Genomic DNA, 17673 nt, shown 5'->3' on the forward strand with positions numbered 1-17673 from the left:
AATTTAAGATTGACCTTGTTGTCGTTGATGGTGTTCACAAATGTTTGTGCATTGTTTACATTTCCTTGCCACACCACAAAGACATCATCGATATATCTGTACCAAAATTTGACATGTTGGTTGTACAATATTGCGTGGGTCCCCCTAAGCACCTGCTCCTCCCACCAGCCTACCATCAGACAGGCATAGCTGGGAGAGAAGCAGGATCCCATAGCCACACCGCGCAGCTGTTTATACACATCTGTGCCAAATAGGAAAACATTGTTATTGAGGCACCAATCAATACATTCTAACGGCATATTGTTATGTTTGTAGGATTCAATGGGTCGTAAATCTAAAAAGTATTTAATAGCTTGAAGTCCTATCTCGTGTTCTATGCACGTGTAAAGGGATTCAATGTCTAATGTCATAAGAATCATGTTTTTTTCCCATTTGATGTTTTTGATCTTACTCAGGAAGTCTCCCGTATCTCTCACGTAAGTAGGTAAATTCTTGACTAGTTCTTGTAAGAAAAAATCAATATATTGAGAAACGTGTTCGCTCATACTGTTGATGGCTGATATTATTGGACGTCCTGGAATTGGTACAGTTTTTTATGAATTTTGGGAATGAAGTAGATTATTGGAATCACTGGGTGTTGTACTTGTAAAAAATTAAATTCCTCCTGTGAGATCATCCCTTCTCTTTTAAACTGGTGTAGCTTTTTGTTTAAAGAGTCTTTTGCTTTGTTATACTCTTTCCAGTTTGTTTTTGCATAGCATGTTTCATCTTGTAGTTGCCGTTTTGCTTCTTCAATGTATTGAATCTTTGGCCAAATGATGATGTTGCCTCCTTTATCACGTTTAGTGATGACCTCTTCATGATTGTTCTGCAACTTGTTGATTAATTCTTGATATTTCACATCGTTATACTTATTTGCACGCTTTCTCTTATTCAGTTAGAGATTTAGTTTTTTCATCTCTTCTGTCACTGTTTCGTGGGAAATGTCTATCGCATCTTTTGCCATGTTAGGTATGAATGTTGATTTGGATTTAAAGGGGCTGCTCCCAGCCCCTTGTTGTTGCACATCCATACCTACGAGCTGCTGCTGTGTAGACAGTTGTGTAGCAGTACTCTCTATTTGAGGTGATGTTCCTTCTTTAAGATCATATACAGTTCGTAACAGTGGAATGTCTCTGACTTGCAACCCTAATCTTTTTTTGGGGTCATGTTGTTGTTGTTCTTTTAAGCCATTTTTTATAGTGAAAAACTTTCTTAGCTTGAGTTTCTGAATAAAGCCAAATAAATCTATCCTGGTTTGAACGTAATTGAAATCATTTGGTGGACAATACGACAAACCTAGGTTGAGCACTTTTGTCTCTGCTGTAGTTAAAATTACCGTTGATAAATTTACAATGGTTTTATTTTCTAAATTTGTTACTTGCGCCAGTAATTTCTTTTTGATTTTGCTTTTTGTTTTTTTGCGCCGCTCTCTTCTGCTGATGTTACAGTTTTTTTCTGTGGCTATTGCTTGCTTCTGCGGTCTTAATGTGTTGCGTCGGTCTACTGCTAAAAAATCCACTTCTTCCCCCAAGCTTAATCTTCTTGTTTCAGTATTCATTGTGGTGCTGTTGCTGTCTTCTGAGCCTATATAACTGCTGAAGGAGCTGCCGTCAGATGGTATGAATGAATCTTTTGATGTACCCGCAATTTGTGGTTGGGTAGTAATGTTATCTTTACTTGAGGCTATGTTGGTTTTGACTTTTTTAGCCATAGCGAATTTTCTGGCAAACGTGTAGATTCTGCCGTGTTCATAATCTGCTAAATCGCGAGCAAATTTATAGGCTTTGCGTGTTTTGATTTTATCTTCTTGATTTTTTAAGCGTGCAAGGATCTCTTGTTTCGTTTTAGCAATGAATTCATTTGGTTCTAAAGTGCTTAATTCTTCATTAATTTTGTCAATCTCCTTTAAAAGCTCTATTCGATCTATTTCAGCATATTTAATTAAAATGCGTACCAAATTCATAGATGCATCCAAATTACTTTGCCCCATTCTTTTAACATCGCAGGGTTAGGTTTTTCAAAACTCGGCGCCAGAATAATTCGCAATCCTCTTGGCACTCGTCCCACTTCCACATATTTAATTAGGGATTTCTTTTCCCACCATTTAGTGACTTCTGACCTTTTACATTTCTCCAATTTTTTGAGAAGCTCCTTGGCGTTGGAATTGTTGCCAGCATTCTCAGTATTGGACTGTGTGCTTCCTCCTGTTGTTGAAACATTGGGTAAGTTTTTAAATAGTTCATCGGCCGCCGCCTCCGCTCCCGGACCTCATCCGCTGACATATTTTGGCTTGTGAATGATACCGAGTCTTGTGTGTTAGACCTCCGGCTGTTAGTTTGCTGTGCCACACCTCCCCTCCTATGCAGTTCCCGATATGGAACTCACCGTTGATGGAGCTCGAATTCGGTGAATCCTCCGACACGACCTTCTTCGTCTCCGTAGACGATGGTTCTCCTCGGCTGCTGTAGGGGGAAGCTGCCGTGTAGTGGTGTTTGTGTTGGTTGCTGGCTGCTTCCTGCTTAAAATAATTCCCTTTCATTCCTGAGGGACCCTGGGGGCCAACTAGCCCACCAGGTGCTTCCAGTAAGCGCCACTGTTCTGCATTGCAGAGAGGTGGTGCAGGCCGTGCCACTTTTTACACCTCTCTGCAATGGCGCTTACTGGACGTACCTAGTGGGCTATTTTGCCCCTAGGGATCCTCAGGATTCAAGGGGACTTAATCTCTCAACTTAAAAAACGGCCACAGGGCGTGTTTTCACAATGGGGAAGGGAGGGGACGGGGCCTGATTTGACATGTGCAAACAAGCCCTATGGCGCGTTTTAAGTTGGGGAAATAATTCCCCTTCAATCCTGAGGGCCCCTGGGGGCTAACTAGCCCACCAGGTGCTTCCAGTAAGCGCCACTGGGCTGCGTTGCAGAGAGGTGGTCCAGGCCGTGCCACTTTTTACACCTCTCTGCAACGCAGCTCTGTGGCACTTACTGGAGGTACCTAGTGGGCTAGTTGGACCCTATGGACCCTCAGGATTCAAATGAACTTAATCTCCCAACTAAAAACGGCCACAGGGCGTGTTTACACAGTGGTGAAGGGAGGGGACGGGGCCTGAGGTGACGTGTGCAAACACGCCCTGTGGCGTGTTTTAAGAGGTAGTTTTAATCCCCTGCCCTATTATATACTAGGGGCTTACAGAGGAGGTCATGCTGATCACAGGGGGACCCCAACGCATAGTGTTCCCTAGTGTATGTAGGTGTTTTCACTGTATTCTGAGTGTCTTTTAACATAGCACTGGCTCTAGGACTGGTTAGTCAGACTCAGTTACCACCAGTATACGTCTGAAAAAGTTGAGGGTACAGGATGATTTTGCAACAAGGCTTCTTTCTGCTCTTCTGTTTGTTCTTTCTGCACGTTATCCTTCTTCCTGCACTTTTCTTCGTCTTTGAGGACTTCTGTTGCTTCTTTCTGCATTTCTTTTTTTTCTTTCTGTGCGTTTTTTCTTCTTTCTTCACAGGTCCTATCTCTGTAGGCATAGTTAGAAATTAGCATTTAAAAAACCTTTGAAATTCACTGAAAAAACCATAGGTTTCAGGTGCGTTATAGTTAGCTGGACTTTTCACTCGTACAAAACCATTGAAATTCCCCCGTTATAGTTAGTTCAGCTAACTAAAACTCGCGCGCCCGCAATGCACTGCTGATGACGTCACATATTACATCACTCATGACATGGTCAGTGACATCACTATGGTTTTTTCAGTGAATATATATATGTATCTATATATATATATCTATATATATATATATATATATATATATATATATATATCAATGGGGAATGGATCACTTGTACCTGTGTAACCAGGATTAGTTGTTTTACCAGCTTAGTTAAACACCCTCATTCACGTACATAGGCCGTCATCCGGGACACTGGATTCAGAGCAAGCACAAGTCGTGAATGACTGCCACACCAGTCCAACTTGCCGCCAGCGCCCTGAAGAAGCCTGGAATTGGGGCATATAAGCTCTAGGTACTTATTGACTTACGACTTAATTACTCATTTAGACTGGGACAACACTCAGTACTGTTCGTTCTAGGTCCTGAAGTAGGCCCCCTGACCCTTTGGGCACTCGAAGGGGCCGAAACATGTTGACCACATAAGTGCGAAGGACTAATAACCCGTCCAAACGCGCGCAACACTGTTTTTACTTCTCTTCTGCTCCAAACTGAATAAAGTTACAGTTTAGGTAGCACAAGGCAAGGACTTTTTAACTCACCTCACTTGAGCACCCTCACCTGTTTTTATCACTGATCACTACTGAAATAACCAGTGGTTCCCTCCTGTTGGAGGAAGCATACAAAATAAACCCGATGATGATGCTGTCAGGTTTTAAGTAAGGCGGAGAATCAAGATATACCACCTGACGACCTATGTACGTGAATGAGGGTTTTAAACTGAGATTGTAAAGAACAATTAACCCTGGTTACCCGGCTACAATTGATCCATTCTCCATTGATATTTTTTGATTACTAGGAAGCTGAATGGATCACAGCTCCTTGTACATCCCCCCTTTATTGATTTCAAGAAAATATATAAATATATATATACACACCCATTTATTTTTATTTACTGTTAATCTTTATTTACCACTACCCTCTGCTAAACCCTATATCTAACCTTACCACCCTTTAACACCACCCACCCCTCAACCCTAAAATTACCCTTACTAGCCTTTACCACTACCCACCCATAAACCCTAAATTACCTTTACCAGCCCTGAACCCTAAAATTACCCTTGCCATCCTTTACCACTACCCTCCCCAAAACCCTAAAATTACCCTTGCCAAGCTTTAGCACTACCCAGCCCTACACCCTAAAATTGCCCTTCCCACCCTTTACCCCTACCCACCGACACACATTGAAATTACCCTCACCACCAATTACCACTATGCACGCCTAAACCATAAAATTACCCTTAATACCCCTAAACCACAAAATTTCCCTTAACATCCTTTACCACTATCCAATACTAAAATTACTTTTGCCGCCCTTTACAACTACCCATCACTAAACCATAAAATTACCCATACCACCATCTACCACTACCTGCCACTAAGCCCTCAAATTGCCCTTACCTCCCTTTACCACTACCCACCCCTAAACCCTAAAACTACCCTTACCACCATATAACCCTAAACTTAAACTTATTGTTATATATATATATTCACTTAAAAAACCATAGGTTTCACACATGTTATAGTTAGCTGGACATTTCACTCGTAAAAAACCAATGAAATTCCCCCGTTATAGTTAGTGCAGGCAACTATAACTCACGCGACCGCAATCCTCTGCTGATGACGTCAGATATTACATCACTGTATTTAGACACTTATTTACCCATGTCTTCTTCCATTAATCTTTAGCTATACATATTAAAAATCTTTATTTTTCATAAAGACACATATGTCATCAGTGATGTAATATCTGACGTCATCAGCAGAGGATTACGGTCGCGTGAGTTATAGTTGCCTACACTAACTATAACGGGGGAATTTCATTGGTTTTTTACGAGTGAAATGTCCAGCTAACTATAACATGTGTGAAACCTATGGTTTTTTAAGTGAATTTGCAAGGTTTTTTAAATGCTAATTCGTAACTATAACGTGTGTGAAACCTATGGTTTTTTCAGTGAATTTGTACGTTTTTTTTAAATGCTAAGTTATTTATTTATTTATTTTCAGGTTTTTCACCGTGCACGCACCGTGAATTTTTTTTAAATCGCGAGGTGCGCGCACCGTGCGCGCACCGTGCGCGCATGGTGCGCGCGCACTGAGCACCCACGGTTCGCAGTGCGTGCCGTGCGCGCGTGGTGCGCGCACCTCGCGATTTAAAAAGAAAAAAAATTATTTTTTTTTCTCCCTTGGGGGTCCTTCTGTGACCCTCTGACCAAGGCTAGGGGGTCAGGAATTGTCCACTCTGCCCCCTTTTCACGTTCTCCACCTTTTTTTTCACCCCCTCAGACTGCGAGAGACAAAATGGCGGTCGACACTTCCTGGTTTCGACCGATTCGAATGTTTACCGACATCTAACAACCAATCAGAATTGCGCTCGCGCACGGCAGGGTGCGCGCACAGTGCACGCATGGTGCACGCATATAGATATTGATACGCTTTTAAATGCTATTTTCTCAGGAAATACTGAACAGATTTACACCAGACCTGCAAAAGGCACTTCCTTGACCTTATGGCTACCTCTCTGCCAAATTTCACGTAATTCTGTTCAGCCGTTCGGGCTGTAGCTGCGACTAAAGGTCCTATGGAAAAATGCATGGGGAAAATGCGTTTTGGGACCCCCCCCTTTTTCTCGGCCCCCGCTTGACGAATCACCCCGAGACTCTCAGGGTAGGAGCTGAGCGGAGCGCCCCATTAGTTTTGAAAATTTCGCGAGGATTCGTCAACCGGCGCCAAAGTTATTCAAAATAGAATTTTGAGATTTCCTATGGAAACTAGGTTGTAACTATAACTATCTACTGGCGACCGCCAGTAGATAATATATATATATATATATTGCCCACTTGGGCTGTACCTCGAATGTTTATGTTTATGCATCATGCACTGTTTTTTTGGGAATTTTTCCTACATTCAGACGAATAATGATGTACTGATATGCCTGTTTTTCAAATGTTTTGTATCGCTATATTTGTGATTGACACTTGTCTGAAGAAAGACTTGTTTCACATAAGTATGTCTTTCATTTAAATTGTTCGTTGATTGGTTGCCAAGTAATTGGGGGGTGTGTACTCTGTGCACATGATCAGCTTATAAGCAGGATATGTGAACTGGGTCAGACACAGTGAGCAAGGCGGACTCGTTCGCCGAAACGCGTCTGTGCCACAGCTTTTTGAAATAAAGCATTTCTTTAAAACTATCCCACGGAGTTGGTGCCTGATTCGTATGCAAGGAACCTGGTTTGGAGCTAATATATATATATATATGTATATGTATATATATACACACACACGCACACATATATACATATCTAGCTATCTATATATATATCTATATATATATATATTTTTTTTTTCACTGAAAAAACAGAGGTTTCAGGGATGTTATAGTTAGTAATTAGCATTTAAAAAACCTTTGGAATCCACTGAAAAAACCACAGGTTTCAGGGTCGTTATAGCTAGACTGACATTTTACTCATACAAACCTCAGAAATTCATCCGTTATAGTTACCTGAGCTAAAAATTACTCTGGGTCCGTGACTGACTTTATGAGTGAGTGATTGATTAAACGGGTCTTAGCCAATATATGGGTGAGTGACTAATCTGTGTAAATGTGCGTATCAGTCTGTCAGTTGGTGTGTAAGTGGCTGCATGGGCTGGTGAGTAGGTACATAAGTGTATATATGGGTTATTTATTAGTTGTCTGAGTAACTGTATGGGTGCCTGAGTGTCTCTGTGGGTGGGGGAGGGGCTGTGTGACTCTTTTCATGAATGTATGACTGGGTGAATCCCAGGGTGTATGGGTTCATGATTGCATCCGTGAGGGACGGTATGGTCGAGTGAGTGCGTTGATGGCTTGGTTGGTGAGTGTATGGATGTCTCAGTGGTATATGGGTGAGTAACTACATATGTGAAAGGCAGTATATGTTAGTGTTGGAGTATATAAGTGACTGTATGTGTGAGTAAGTGAGTATGAGACTGGCTATATGGGCGAGTGCATGCTTGTTTTAGTTATTGTAGAAGAGAGTAAGTATGTGTTACCATCTGTTTGAATAGATGAGGTGGTGTGTGTATAACTGTATAGGTGAGTAAATGGCAGTGTGATTTATTCTTTGGATGACTGCCTAGGTGTGTGAGAAAGTCTATGGGTGAGTGGCAGTGTGTGAATGTCTGTATGGGTATAAGAGTGGATATATCAGTAGCTGTATTGATGGCTGCATGTATGACTGAATGTGTAGGTTAGTGAGTGCATGTGTGTAGGCATATGACTTAGTGAGTGGGTATATACTAACTGGTTTTGCTGTGTCTATCGTTTCAAAAATGGTAGTCTGTATTTTAGAGTGGGTGTATGAAAGGTGATATAATGGTGTGAGTAGGTGCATCAGATATTAAGGGAATGATGTCATCAGTGATGTCATCAGTGATGTCATTTGCAATGTCTTCAGTGATGTCATCAGTGATGTCACTGAGCATGTCATGAGTGATGTCATATGTGACATCATCTGCAGTGTATTACAGGGGTGTGAGTTATAGTTAGCTCAAGTAACTATAACGGCTGAATTTCTCTGGTTTTGTACGAGTAAAATGTCAGCCTAACTATAACAACCCTGAAACCTGTGTTTGTTTCAGTGAATTTCTACGGTTTTATAAATGCTAATTCCAGACTATAACGTCCATGAAACCTCTGAGGTTTTTTTCAGTGAATTTTGACGTTTTTGAAGATCATTTTATTTATGAAAAGATGTTTGTAACTTTTTTTATTTTTTTCTCTTTTTAAGTTTTTTTATTATGTTTTAAATTAATTATAATCATTTTTTAGAAAAAATTTAAAATAACACAGCTGATGAAAGATTTATAGTGTTATCTATTTAAATTAACACTTTTTGTTTGTAATTTTGATCAGTGTGATATTATATAATAGAATTTTCAATTGAAAAATAATTTCTTTTTTTTAATGTATAGGTGTTTTTTTCAAGTATTTTTTGCTAAGTTAAATCTTGTAAGATTGCTTTTAAAACTATAAAAGTTGTTTTGCTGTTTTCTTATGATAACTATGTGTTTTAATCTATTTTTTCATTTACATAAAAGGGTCACGCACCATACACGATCCTACGCAGTAGGTGTGCAGATCCGGTATATGAATCTCACTCTTAAAAACACATTTAGAACAAATTAATGTTTTAGGCGTGATTTCAAAAGTCTGAAATATGACTGTTTCTAATTTAAATATCAGTTTTGCATAAAGAGTTTTCATTGAAATACTTTGAAACACAATATCCTGTTAGGAATTTACCGTGCCATATGACATTTAGTAATTTTACGGGTGCGTGATGGATACGCGTAATGTGTGCGATCCCTATTTGAGCCCATGTGACATAGAAAGAAAGCTTGTCATTGATTGAACAGCTTTTCATTCTCTTCGTGAGTGTAACCAAGACCTCTTACAGTCCTTTCTTTTTGCGTGTGTCTGGCTTGAAGACTACCTGTTTTGTAGTCTCTGTCATTTTTTTTTTTTACTACAAAATAAATGGCATCAGCGTTCCCAAAAGAGCACGAGGAGGAGCTGGAGGAGGTGGAAGAGCCAGTGAGGAAGAGGAAGAAAAGCATCATGTGGGCCTTCTTCACTGTGCCTGAAGGCGAAAAAAAAGTAAATACCCGTAAGGTGACATGTATCTTTTGTCACAAAATCTTATCAACAGGCTCTGAGAAGAAGCACTCTTGTGGTACTTCTTCGATGAAAAAACATCTGGAGACAATGCATCCTATTGGCCTGGCATGCAAAGTGGAGCGACTAAGACAGGAGGAAGCAGCCAACAATGATTGACAACAACCATCAACATCTGCAGGGGTTGTTTTGACAACTCCACAACCCCTGATAGTTCCTGAGTTGGCAGATGGTGCCATGCACTGCTGGCACTGTCTCTCAACACTGTGTGTGGGTGAATTCTCTATCAACACCATCAAGATGCTCCTCAGAAACCACAAATGTAATTTTTTTTGTTTTTTAGTATCTTTGTTTCTATGTTAAACAGAAACAACAGAGTTGGACACAAAAATGGTTCAGAATATACAAAAAATATATAAAGTTGTTCTATAAAGAAACGGAACCACCTAAACTGGTAAAAAATAGAAAAGTTGTATGTAATGAAAGTGATTGATTGTATGAATGTGTGTATGATTAATGTTAGAATTGTGTATAAGTAGTGTATCAGTGAGTGAACGAGTGCATGGTAAGTATTTGAGGGAATGGATGACTTCTTCAGTAATGCCTGAGTGATTGCATGAGTGCATGGATAGTGCTTGGATGATTGCATAAGTACTGCCTGGGTGATTGAATAAGTGCATAGGAAGTACCTGAGTGAATGGCTGAGTGGAAGAGTAGTGCCTGAGTGATTGCATGAGTGCATTGGAAGGGCCTAGGTGATTGCATGAGTGCAGTGGTAGTGCCTGGGTGTTTGGATGAGTGCATAGGTAGTGCCTGAGTGGAAGTATGGGTGCAAAGGTAATGACTTGGTGATTTCACGAATGCATGGGTGGTGCCGGAGTGAATGGATGAGTGCATGGGAAGTGTCTGACTGTATGGTTGAGTGCAAGACTAGTTCCTGAGTGATTGCATGAGTGCAGGGGTAGTGCCTGAGTGATGGGATGAGTGGAAGGATGGGTGGAAGGCTAATGCCTGTGTCACTGGATGAGTGCATAGGTAATGTCTGAGTGAATGGATAAGTGCATGGGTACTGCCTAAGTGAATGGCTGAGTGCAAGAGTGGTGCCTGAGTGATTTCATGAGTGCATGGGTAGTACCTGGGTGATTGCATGAGTACAGGGGTAATGCCTGAGTGATGGTATGAGTGGATGAGTAGTGCTTGAGTGGAAGGATGGGTGCAAGAGTAATGCCTGGGTCATTGGATGAGTGTATAGGTAGTGTCTGAGTAAATGGATGAGTGCTGGGTAATGCCTGAGTGAATGGTTGAGTGCAAGAGTAGGGCCTTAGTGATTGTGTGACTGCAGGGGTAGTATCTGGATGATTTGATGATTGTATCAAAAGTACCTGACTGAAAGTAAGAGTGCAAGGGTAATGCCTAGGTGACTGTTTGAGTGCATAAGAAGTACCTGAGTGAAAGTATGAGTGCAAGCATTCGACGAGTGCAAGAGTAGTGCCTGAGTGAATGCATGAGTGCATGTGTAGTGCCTGATCAGTGCATGGGTAGTGTCTGAGTAAAAGGATGTCTGCAAGAGTAATGCCTGGGTCATTGGATGAGTGCATGGGTACTGCTTGAGGGAATGGATGAGTGCAAGGCTAATGCCTGCATCATTGGATGAGTGCATAGGTAGTGCCTGAGTGAATGGATGAATGCAAGAGTAGGGCCTGAGTGATTTCATGAGTGCATGTTTACTGCCTGGGTGATTGCATGAGTGCAGGGGTAGTGCCTGAGTGATGGGATGAGTGTATGAGCAGCGCTTGAGTGGAAGGATGGGTGCAAGAGTAATTCCTGGGTCATTGGATGAGATTATAGGTAATGCCTGAGTTAATGGTTGACTGCAAGAGTAGTGGACCAGTGACTGCATGACTGTAAAGGTAGTATCTAGATGATTTGATGAGTGTATCAAAAGTACCCGACTGAAAGTATGAGTGCAAGGGCAATGCCTGGGTGATTGTATGAGTGTATAAGAACTACCTGAGTGACAGTATGAGAGCAAGCATAACACCTGGGTCATTTGACAAGTGCATGTGTAGGGCCTGAGTGTATGGTTGAGTGCAAGAGTAGTTCCTGCGTGAATGCATGAGTGCATGGGTAGTCCCTGGGTGATTGCATAAGTGCAGAGGTACTGTCTCGGTGATTGGATGAGTGCATGAGTAGTACCTGAGTCACTTCATGAGTGCAAGGGTATCTCTGCGTGCTTACATCAGAGCATGGGTAGTGTCTGAGTAAAAGGATGTCTGCAAGAGTAATGCCTGGGTCATTGGATGAGTGCATGGGTACTGCTTGAGGGAATGGATGAGTGCAAGGCTAATGCCTGCGTCATTAGATGAGTGCATAGGTAGTGCCTGAGTGAATGGATGAGTGCAAGAGTAGTGCCTGAGTGATTGCATGAGTGCAGGGGTAATGCCTGAGTGATGGGATGAGTGTATGAGCAGCGCTTGAGTGGAATGATGGATGCAAGAGTAATTCCTGGGTCATTGGATGAGATTAAAGGTAGTGCCTGAGTTAATAGTTGAGTGCAAGAGTAGTGCCTGAGTGATTTCATGAGTGCATGTGTAGTGCCTGGGTGATTGCATAAGTGCAGGGGGAGTGGCTCAGTGGTGGGATGAGTGTATGAGTAGTGCCTGAGTGAATGGTTGAGTGCAAGAGTAGTGCCTGGGTGATTGCATAACTACATGGCCAGTGCCTGGGTGATTGCATGAGTGCAGCAATAGTGCATGGGTGATTGGATGTGTGCATGAGAAGTACCTGAGTGAAAGTAAGAGTGAAAGGCTAATCCCTGGTTCATTGAAAGTGTGCATGGGTAGTGCTTGAGGGAGTGAAAGAGTGCAAGGGTAGTGTCTGAGTGAATGGTTGACTTCAAGAGTAGTGCCAGAGTGATTGCATGAGTGCGGTGGTAGTGCCTAGGTGATTGCATGAGTGTAGTGGTAGTGCCTGGGTGATTGAATGAGTGTATGGGTAGTGCTTGAGTGCAAAGATGGGTGCAAGAGTACTGCCTGGGTCATTTGAATGAGTGTATAGGTAGTGCCTGAGTGAATGGATGAGTGCATGGATAGTGCCTCAGTGATTGCATGACTGCAGGGGTACTATCTTAATGATTTGATGAGTGTATCAAAAGCACCTGAGTGAAAAGATGAGTGTAGGGGTAATGCCTGGATCATTGGATGAATGCATGGGTAGTGCCTGAGTGAATGGTTGAGTGGAAAATTAGTGTTTAGGTTATTGCATAAGTGCATTAGTAGTACCTAGGTGATTGCATAAGTGTAGCGGTACTGCCTGAGTAATTGAATAAGTGGATGGGTAGTGCCTGTGTAAAAGAAAGAATGTAAGAATAATGACTATGTTTTGCTATTAGTGCAAAACGTGTGCTTCAGAGAATGCATAAGTGTATGGGTAATGTCTACATGTAAGGATAACTGCCTCCTTGATTACATGAGCAACATAATGAATATTTTGAAGTAGTCTAAAGGATCAACATAATTTATATTAGAAACAAATAACATGTAATTAAACGTTAAACATTTTTTCACATTATCATGCATATTATATTATATGTTCTTACCTTTTAAATAATTTAGATACATTACTCAGTAGAAATATTTTAAAATAGTATTGTCGTAAACAGCATTAAAACTCTTCTCAAACTTGAACAGTACCTACTATAAAGAAGAAGAAGAAGAAAAACTGTTATTTAAAGATAATATATTACTGAAATTGTAAGATTATATTTTTAGCAACTCAACATAAATTTAGAATTAAATAACATTTTTACATTCCCTTTTTTGCTGTTCTCAGATTCCACTTGACTTCACCAGACCAATCAAAGCATTTATATAGCGCACTACTCACCCAGAGGGTCTCAAGGCGCTGGAGGAGGGGGGTCCGCTACTGCTCGAACAGCCAGGTCTTGAGTTGCTTCCTGAAGGCGAGGTGGTCCTGGGTCAGGCGGAGGTGGGTCGGGAGGGAGTTCCATGTCTTGGCGGCGAGGTAGGAGAAGGACCGTCCCCCTGTGGTGGCTCTTCGGATGCGGGGGACGGCGGCGAGGGCGTGGCCGGTCGATTGAAGCTGGCGTTTGGGAGCGTAGAAGTTGAGGCGGCTGTTGAGGTATCCTGGGCCATGGTTGTGTAGGGCTTTGTGCGCGTGGGTGAGGAGTCGGAAGGTGATTCTCTTGTTGACCGGGAGCCAGTGCAGGTCTCTCAGGTGTCCGGAGATGTGGCTGCGATGGGGGATGTCCAGGATGAGTCGTGCTGAGGCGTTCTGGATTCGCTGGAGTCTCTTCTGGAGTTTGGCGGTGGTTCCGGCGTAGAGGGAGTTGCTGTAGTCCAGACGGCTGGTGACGAGGGCCTGGGTGACCGTCTTCCTGGTCTCGGTGGGGATCCACCGGAAGATCTTACGTAGCTTGCGCAGGATGTTGAAGCACGACGAGGAGACGGCGTTGACTTGCCTGGTCATGGAGAGGGAGGAGTCCAGGATGAAGCCCAGGTTGCGTGCGTGGTCTGTTGGTTTGGGTGCGCTGCCTAGGGCGGGGGGCCACCAGGAGTCGTACCAGGCGGAGGGTGAGGATCCCAGGATGAGGACTTCCGTCTTGTCCGAGTTCAGTTTCAGGCGGCTGTTCTTCATCCATTCGGCTACCTCTTTCATCCCTTCGTGGAGGTTGGCTCTGGCGGTGGCGGGGTCGTTGGTGAGGGAGAGAATCAGCTGGGTGTCGTCGGCATAGGAGATGATGTTGAGGTTGTGCTGGCGTGCGATGTCTGCGAGGGGGCTCATGTAGACGTTGAAGAGGGTTGGACTGAGCGAGGAGCCTTGAGGAATGCCGCAGATGACTTCGGTGGCTTCAGATCTGAACGGGGGGAGGCGGACTCTCTGTGTCCTTCCGGCGAGGAAGGAGATGATCCACTCCAGTGCCTTCTCCTGGATTCCGATGTTGCTGAGTCGCTGCACTAGTGTACGGTGGCAGACAGTGTCGAAGGCCGCGGAGAGGTCTAGGAGGATGAGGGCTGCTGTTCCTCCGTTGTCAAGCAGTGCTCGGATGTCATCGGTGGCTGCGATCAGGGCGGTCTTGGTGCTGTGGTTGGCCCGGAAGCCAGACTGCGAGAGGTCGAGGGAACCATTCGTCTCGAGGAAGGCGGCCAGCTGCTTGTTGACGGTCTTCTCGATGACTTTTGCAGGAAACGGGAGCAGCGAGATGGGGCGGTAGTTCTTGAGGTCGGTGGGGTCGGCTGATGGCTTCTTTAGTAGAGCACTGAGTTCGGCGTGCTTCCAGCTCTCCGGGAAGGTAGCGGTGTCGAAGGAGGTGTTGATGATGTCCCGCAGGTGGGGTGCGATGACAGCGTCGGCCTTGTTGAAGACGTGGTGAGGGCAGGGGTCGGTAGGAGATCCGGAGTGGATGGAGTTCATCGTGTGGACGGTGTCTTCGGTGCTGATCGGGGTCCAGGCGCGGAGGGTGGTGGTGGGGGGCGGTGGTTCGGTCGTGGCGTGCGTCGGTTGAGTGCTGAAGCTGTTGTGTATGTCCGCGATCTTGTTGTGGAAGTAGGAGGCGAGGGAGTTGCAGAGGTCTTGCGAAGGGGTGATGTCGTTGTTTCCGGCGTTGGGGTTGGAGAGCTCTTTAACGATGTTGAAGAGTTCCTTGCTGTTGTGTGCGTTGTTGTCCAGTCGTTCCTTGAATGCGGTTTTCTTGGTGGCGTGGATGAGTTGGTGGTGTTTTCGGGTGGCGAGCTTGAGGGCAGTCATGTTGTCCGGTGTTGGGTCTCTGCGCCATGTCCTCCCGAGGGCTCGGCAGTTCTTCTTGGAGCTCTTGAGTTCGTCGGTGAACCATGGGGCTTTCTTGCTACCGGGTCTGCTAGGCGGGGTCTTCAGAGGGGCGAGGTCGTCTGCGCAGTTGCTCATCCACTTCGCGAGGTTGGTGGCCGCCTGGCTTGGGTTCGTTGCGCTGGTGGGAGGGTTCATGCTCAGGGAGGTCGCGAGCTGGTCGGCTGTGATCTTGTTCCAGCTTCTGCGTGCAACCTGTTGCTGGTGGTGGTGGATCGTGGTCCTTCTGAAGCTGAAGTGGACGCAGCTGTGGTCCGTCCAGTGGAGTCCGGTGGCATGGCTGAAGGCGATGTCCTTGCTGGATGAGAAGACGGGGTCGAGTGTGTGTCCGGCGTAGTGGGTGGGGGTGGTGACCAGCTGCTTGAGTCCCAGGTTTGCGAGGTTGTCCAGCAGGGTGATGGTGTTGCGGTCGCTGTTGTTCTCCAGGTGGAAGTTGAGGTCCCCGAGGAGGATGTAGTCAGCGGAGAGGAGGGCGTGCGGGCTGATGAAGTCGGCGATGTCTTCGCTGAATTGTGTGCGTGGTCCCGGGGGTCTGTAGATGAGGGTGCCTCTGAGGGTTGTCTTGGGGTTGATGTGGACCTGGAAGTGCAGGTGCTCGGCGGGTGCGATGGTGTCGTTGGTGTTGGTCGTGATGCGGATGGTGTTCCTGTGGATGATGGCGATGCCTCCTCCGGTCTGGTTGATGCGGTCCCTTCGGATGATCTTGTAGCCGTCTGGGATGGCGATGGCGATGTCGGGCGCTGAAGAGGCGTTCATCCAGGTTTCCGTGAGGAAGGCGACGTCTGGTGAGGTTGTGTCGAGCAGGTTCCAGAGCTCGATGGCGTGTCTGTGGACGGAGCGGGTGTTGAGCAGGATGCATTTCAGGTGGCTGCTGCTGTTGCTCGTCTTGGTTGGTGCTGGAGTAGTGCTGGTCCGGATGCAGGTGAACTTGCAGGCGTTGCAGCAGAAGGGTCCGTGGGTGCGTCTCGGGGTGGCTCGGTAGCATCCTGGGATTCGTCCGGCGTTGAGTGCTTTGAGGGTGGCGGCGTCGTACGTCCGGCGGGTGGGCTGGGGTCTGCGGGGGCCAGGGGTCCTGGCACTGGGCGCGGGCCAGGCGCAGACGGGCGCAGACGGGTTTACCTTTGGCGCACCTTCGGCGCTCAGTCGGCGCTCCCGCTGCGCGCGTCCGCTGCGCGGTCGCTCTGGGGGCGTCATAAGAAGGGGGACGAGAGGGCGGGTCAGCTGGGCGGCGGGAGCGGCTCGGCCAATGGGCCGGTGGTGGGCGGGGCCTGTGGCGAGCTGCAGCTGGAAACTGGCGAGCGGGCGGCTCTGCGGCAAGGCTGGCAGGCAGGAGCAGGAGGCGGCAGGAGGAGCAAGGGGGTAACCCGGCCTGGTGAGAGGCGCAGCAGTCACTCCCGAGCACTCCTTGCTGTCCCCTTAAGAAGGGGGACGAGAGGGCGGGTCAGCTGGGCGGCGGGAGCGGCTCGGCCAATGGGCCGGTGGTGGGCGGGGCCTGTGTCGAGCTGCGGCGGGAAACTGGCGAGCAGGCGGCTCTGCGGCAAGGCTGGCAGGCAGGAGCAGGAGGCGGCAGGAGGAGCAAGGGGGTGACACGGCCTGGTGAGAGGTGCAGCAGTCACTCCCGAGCACTCCTTGCTGTCCCCTTAAGAAGGGGGACGAGAGGGCGGGTCAGCTGGGCGGCGGGAGCGGCTCGGCCAATGGGCCGGTGGTGGGCGGGGCCTGTGGCGAGCTGCGGCGGGAAACTGGTGAGCGGGCGGCTCTGCGGCAAGGCTGGCAGGCAGGAGCAGGAGGCGGCAGGAAGAGCAAGGGGGTGACCCGGCCTGGTGAGAGGCGCAGTGATTCAATGTGGTACTGTCATTGAACAGCAGGGGAAAAAAAATCTTATAGATTGTAGAAAAAAAATCATCTTAAAGCATCATTTTCAAAATGTCTAGCTATGTAATTTTCTATCTACACTTTGTTAATTACTTTCTTCATCTACATAAACTCTATTATTCATCTCAAATACATGTGCCAAAATCTAGACTCTCATTTACATCTGGTACCAAATAGACAACAAATATATAAACTATTTCCTTTTAAACTGAATTTTCCAAATGCACTATCAATTACCGCAAATAATAATCTAAACACTAATTATAAATTCTAATAGTTTGCATTCCTGTTTAGTTTCTGTTCACATCTTCACCATTGGCCAAATGATGTACTCAAAACGTTGGCTTCAAAAATAACAAGTATGAATTTTGTTAATTCATAAGGCAATCTAGGTTTACATTCCAATGGGCTTCATTGCAATGTGTCCATCCCTTATTACACTTCAAATACACAGTATAGTGTCCAGATGTTGTAGTAGGTCCATCATGGAAAATAATAACCACTGCTATAAAAGTTTTTCCTGAAATAGATAT

Source organism: Triturus cristatus, chromosome 1_2 (genome assembly GCF_964204655.1).
Source record: "Triturus cristatus chromosome 1_2, aTriCri1.1, whole genome shotgun sequence".
NCBI lineage: Eukaryota > Metazoa > Chordata > Amphibia > Caudata > Salamandridae > Triturus > Triturus cristatus.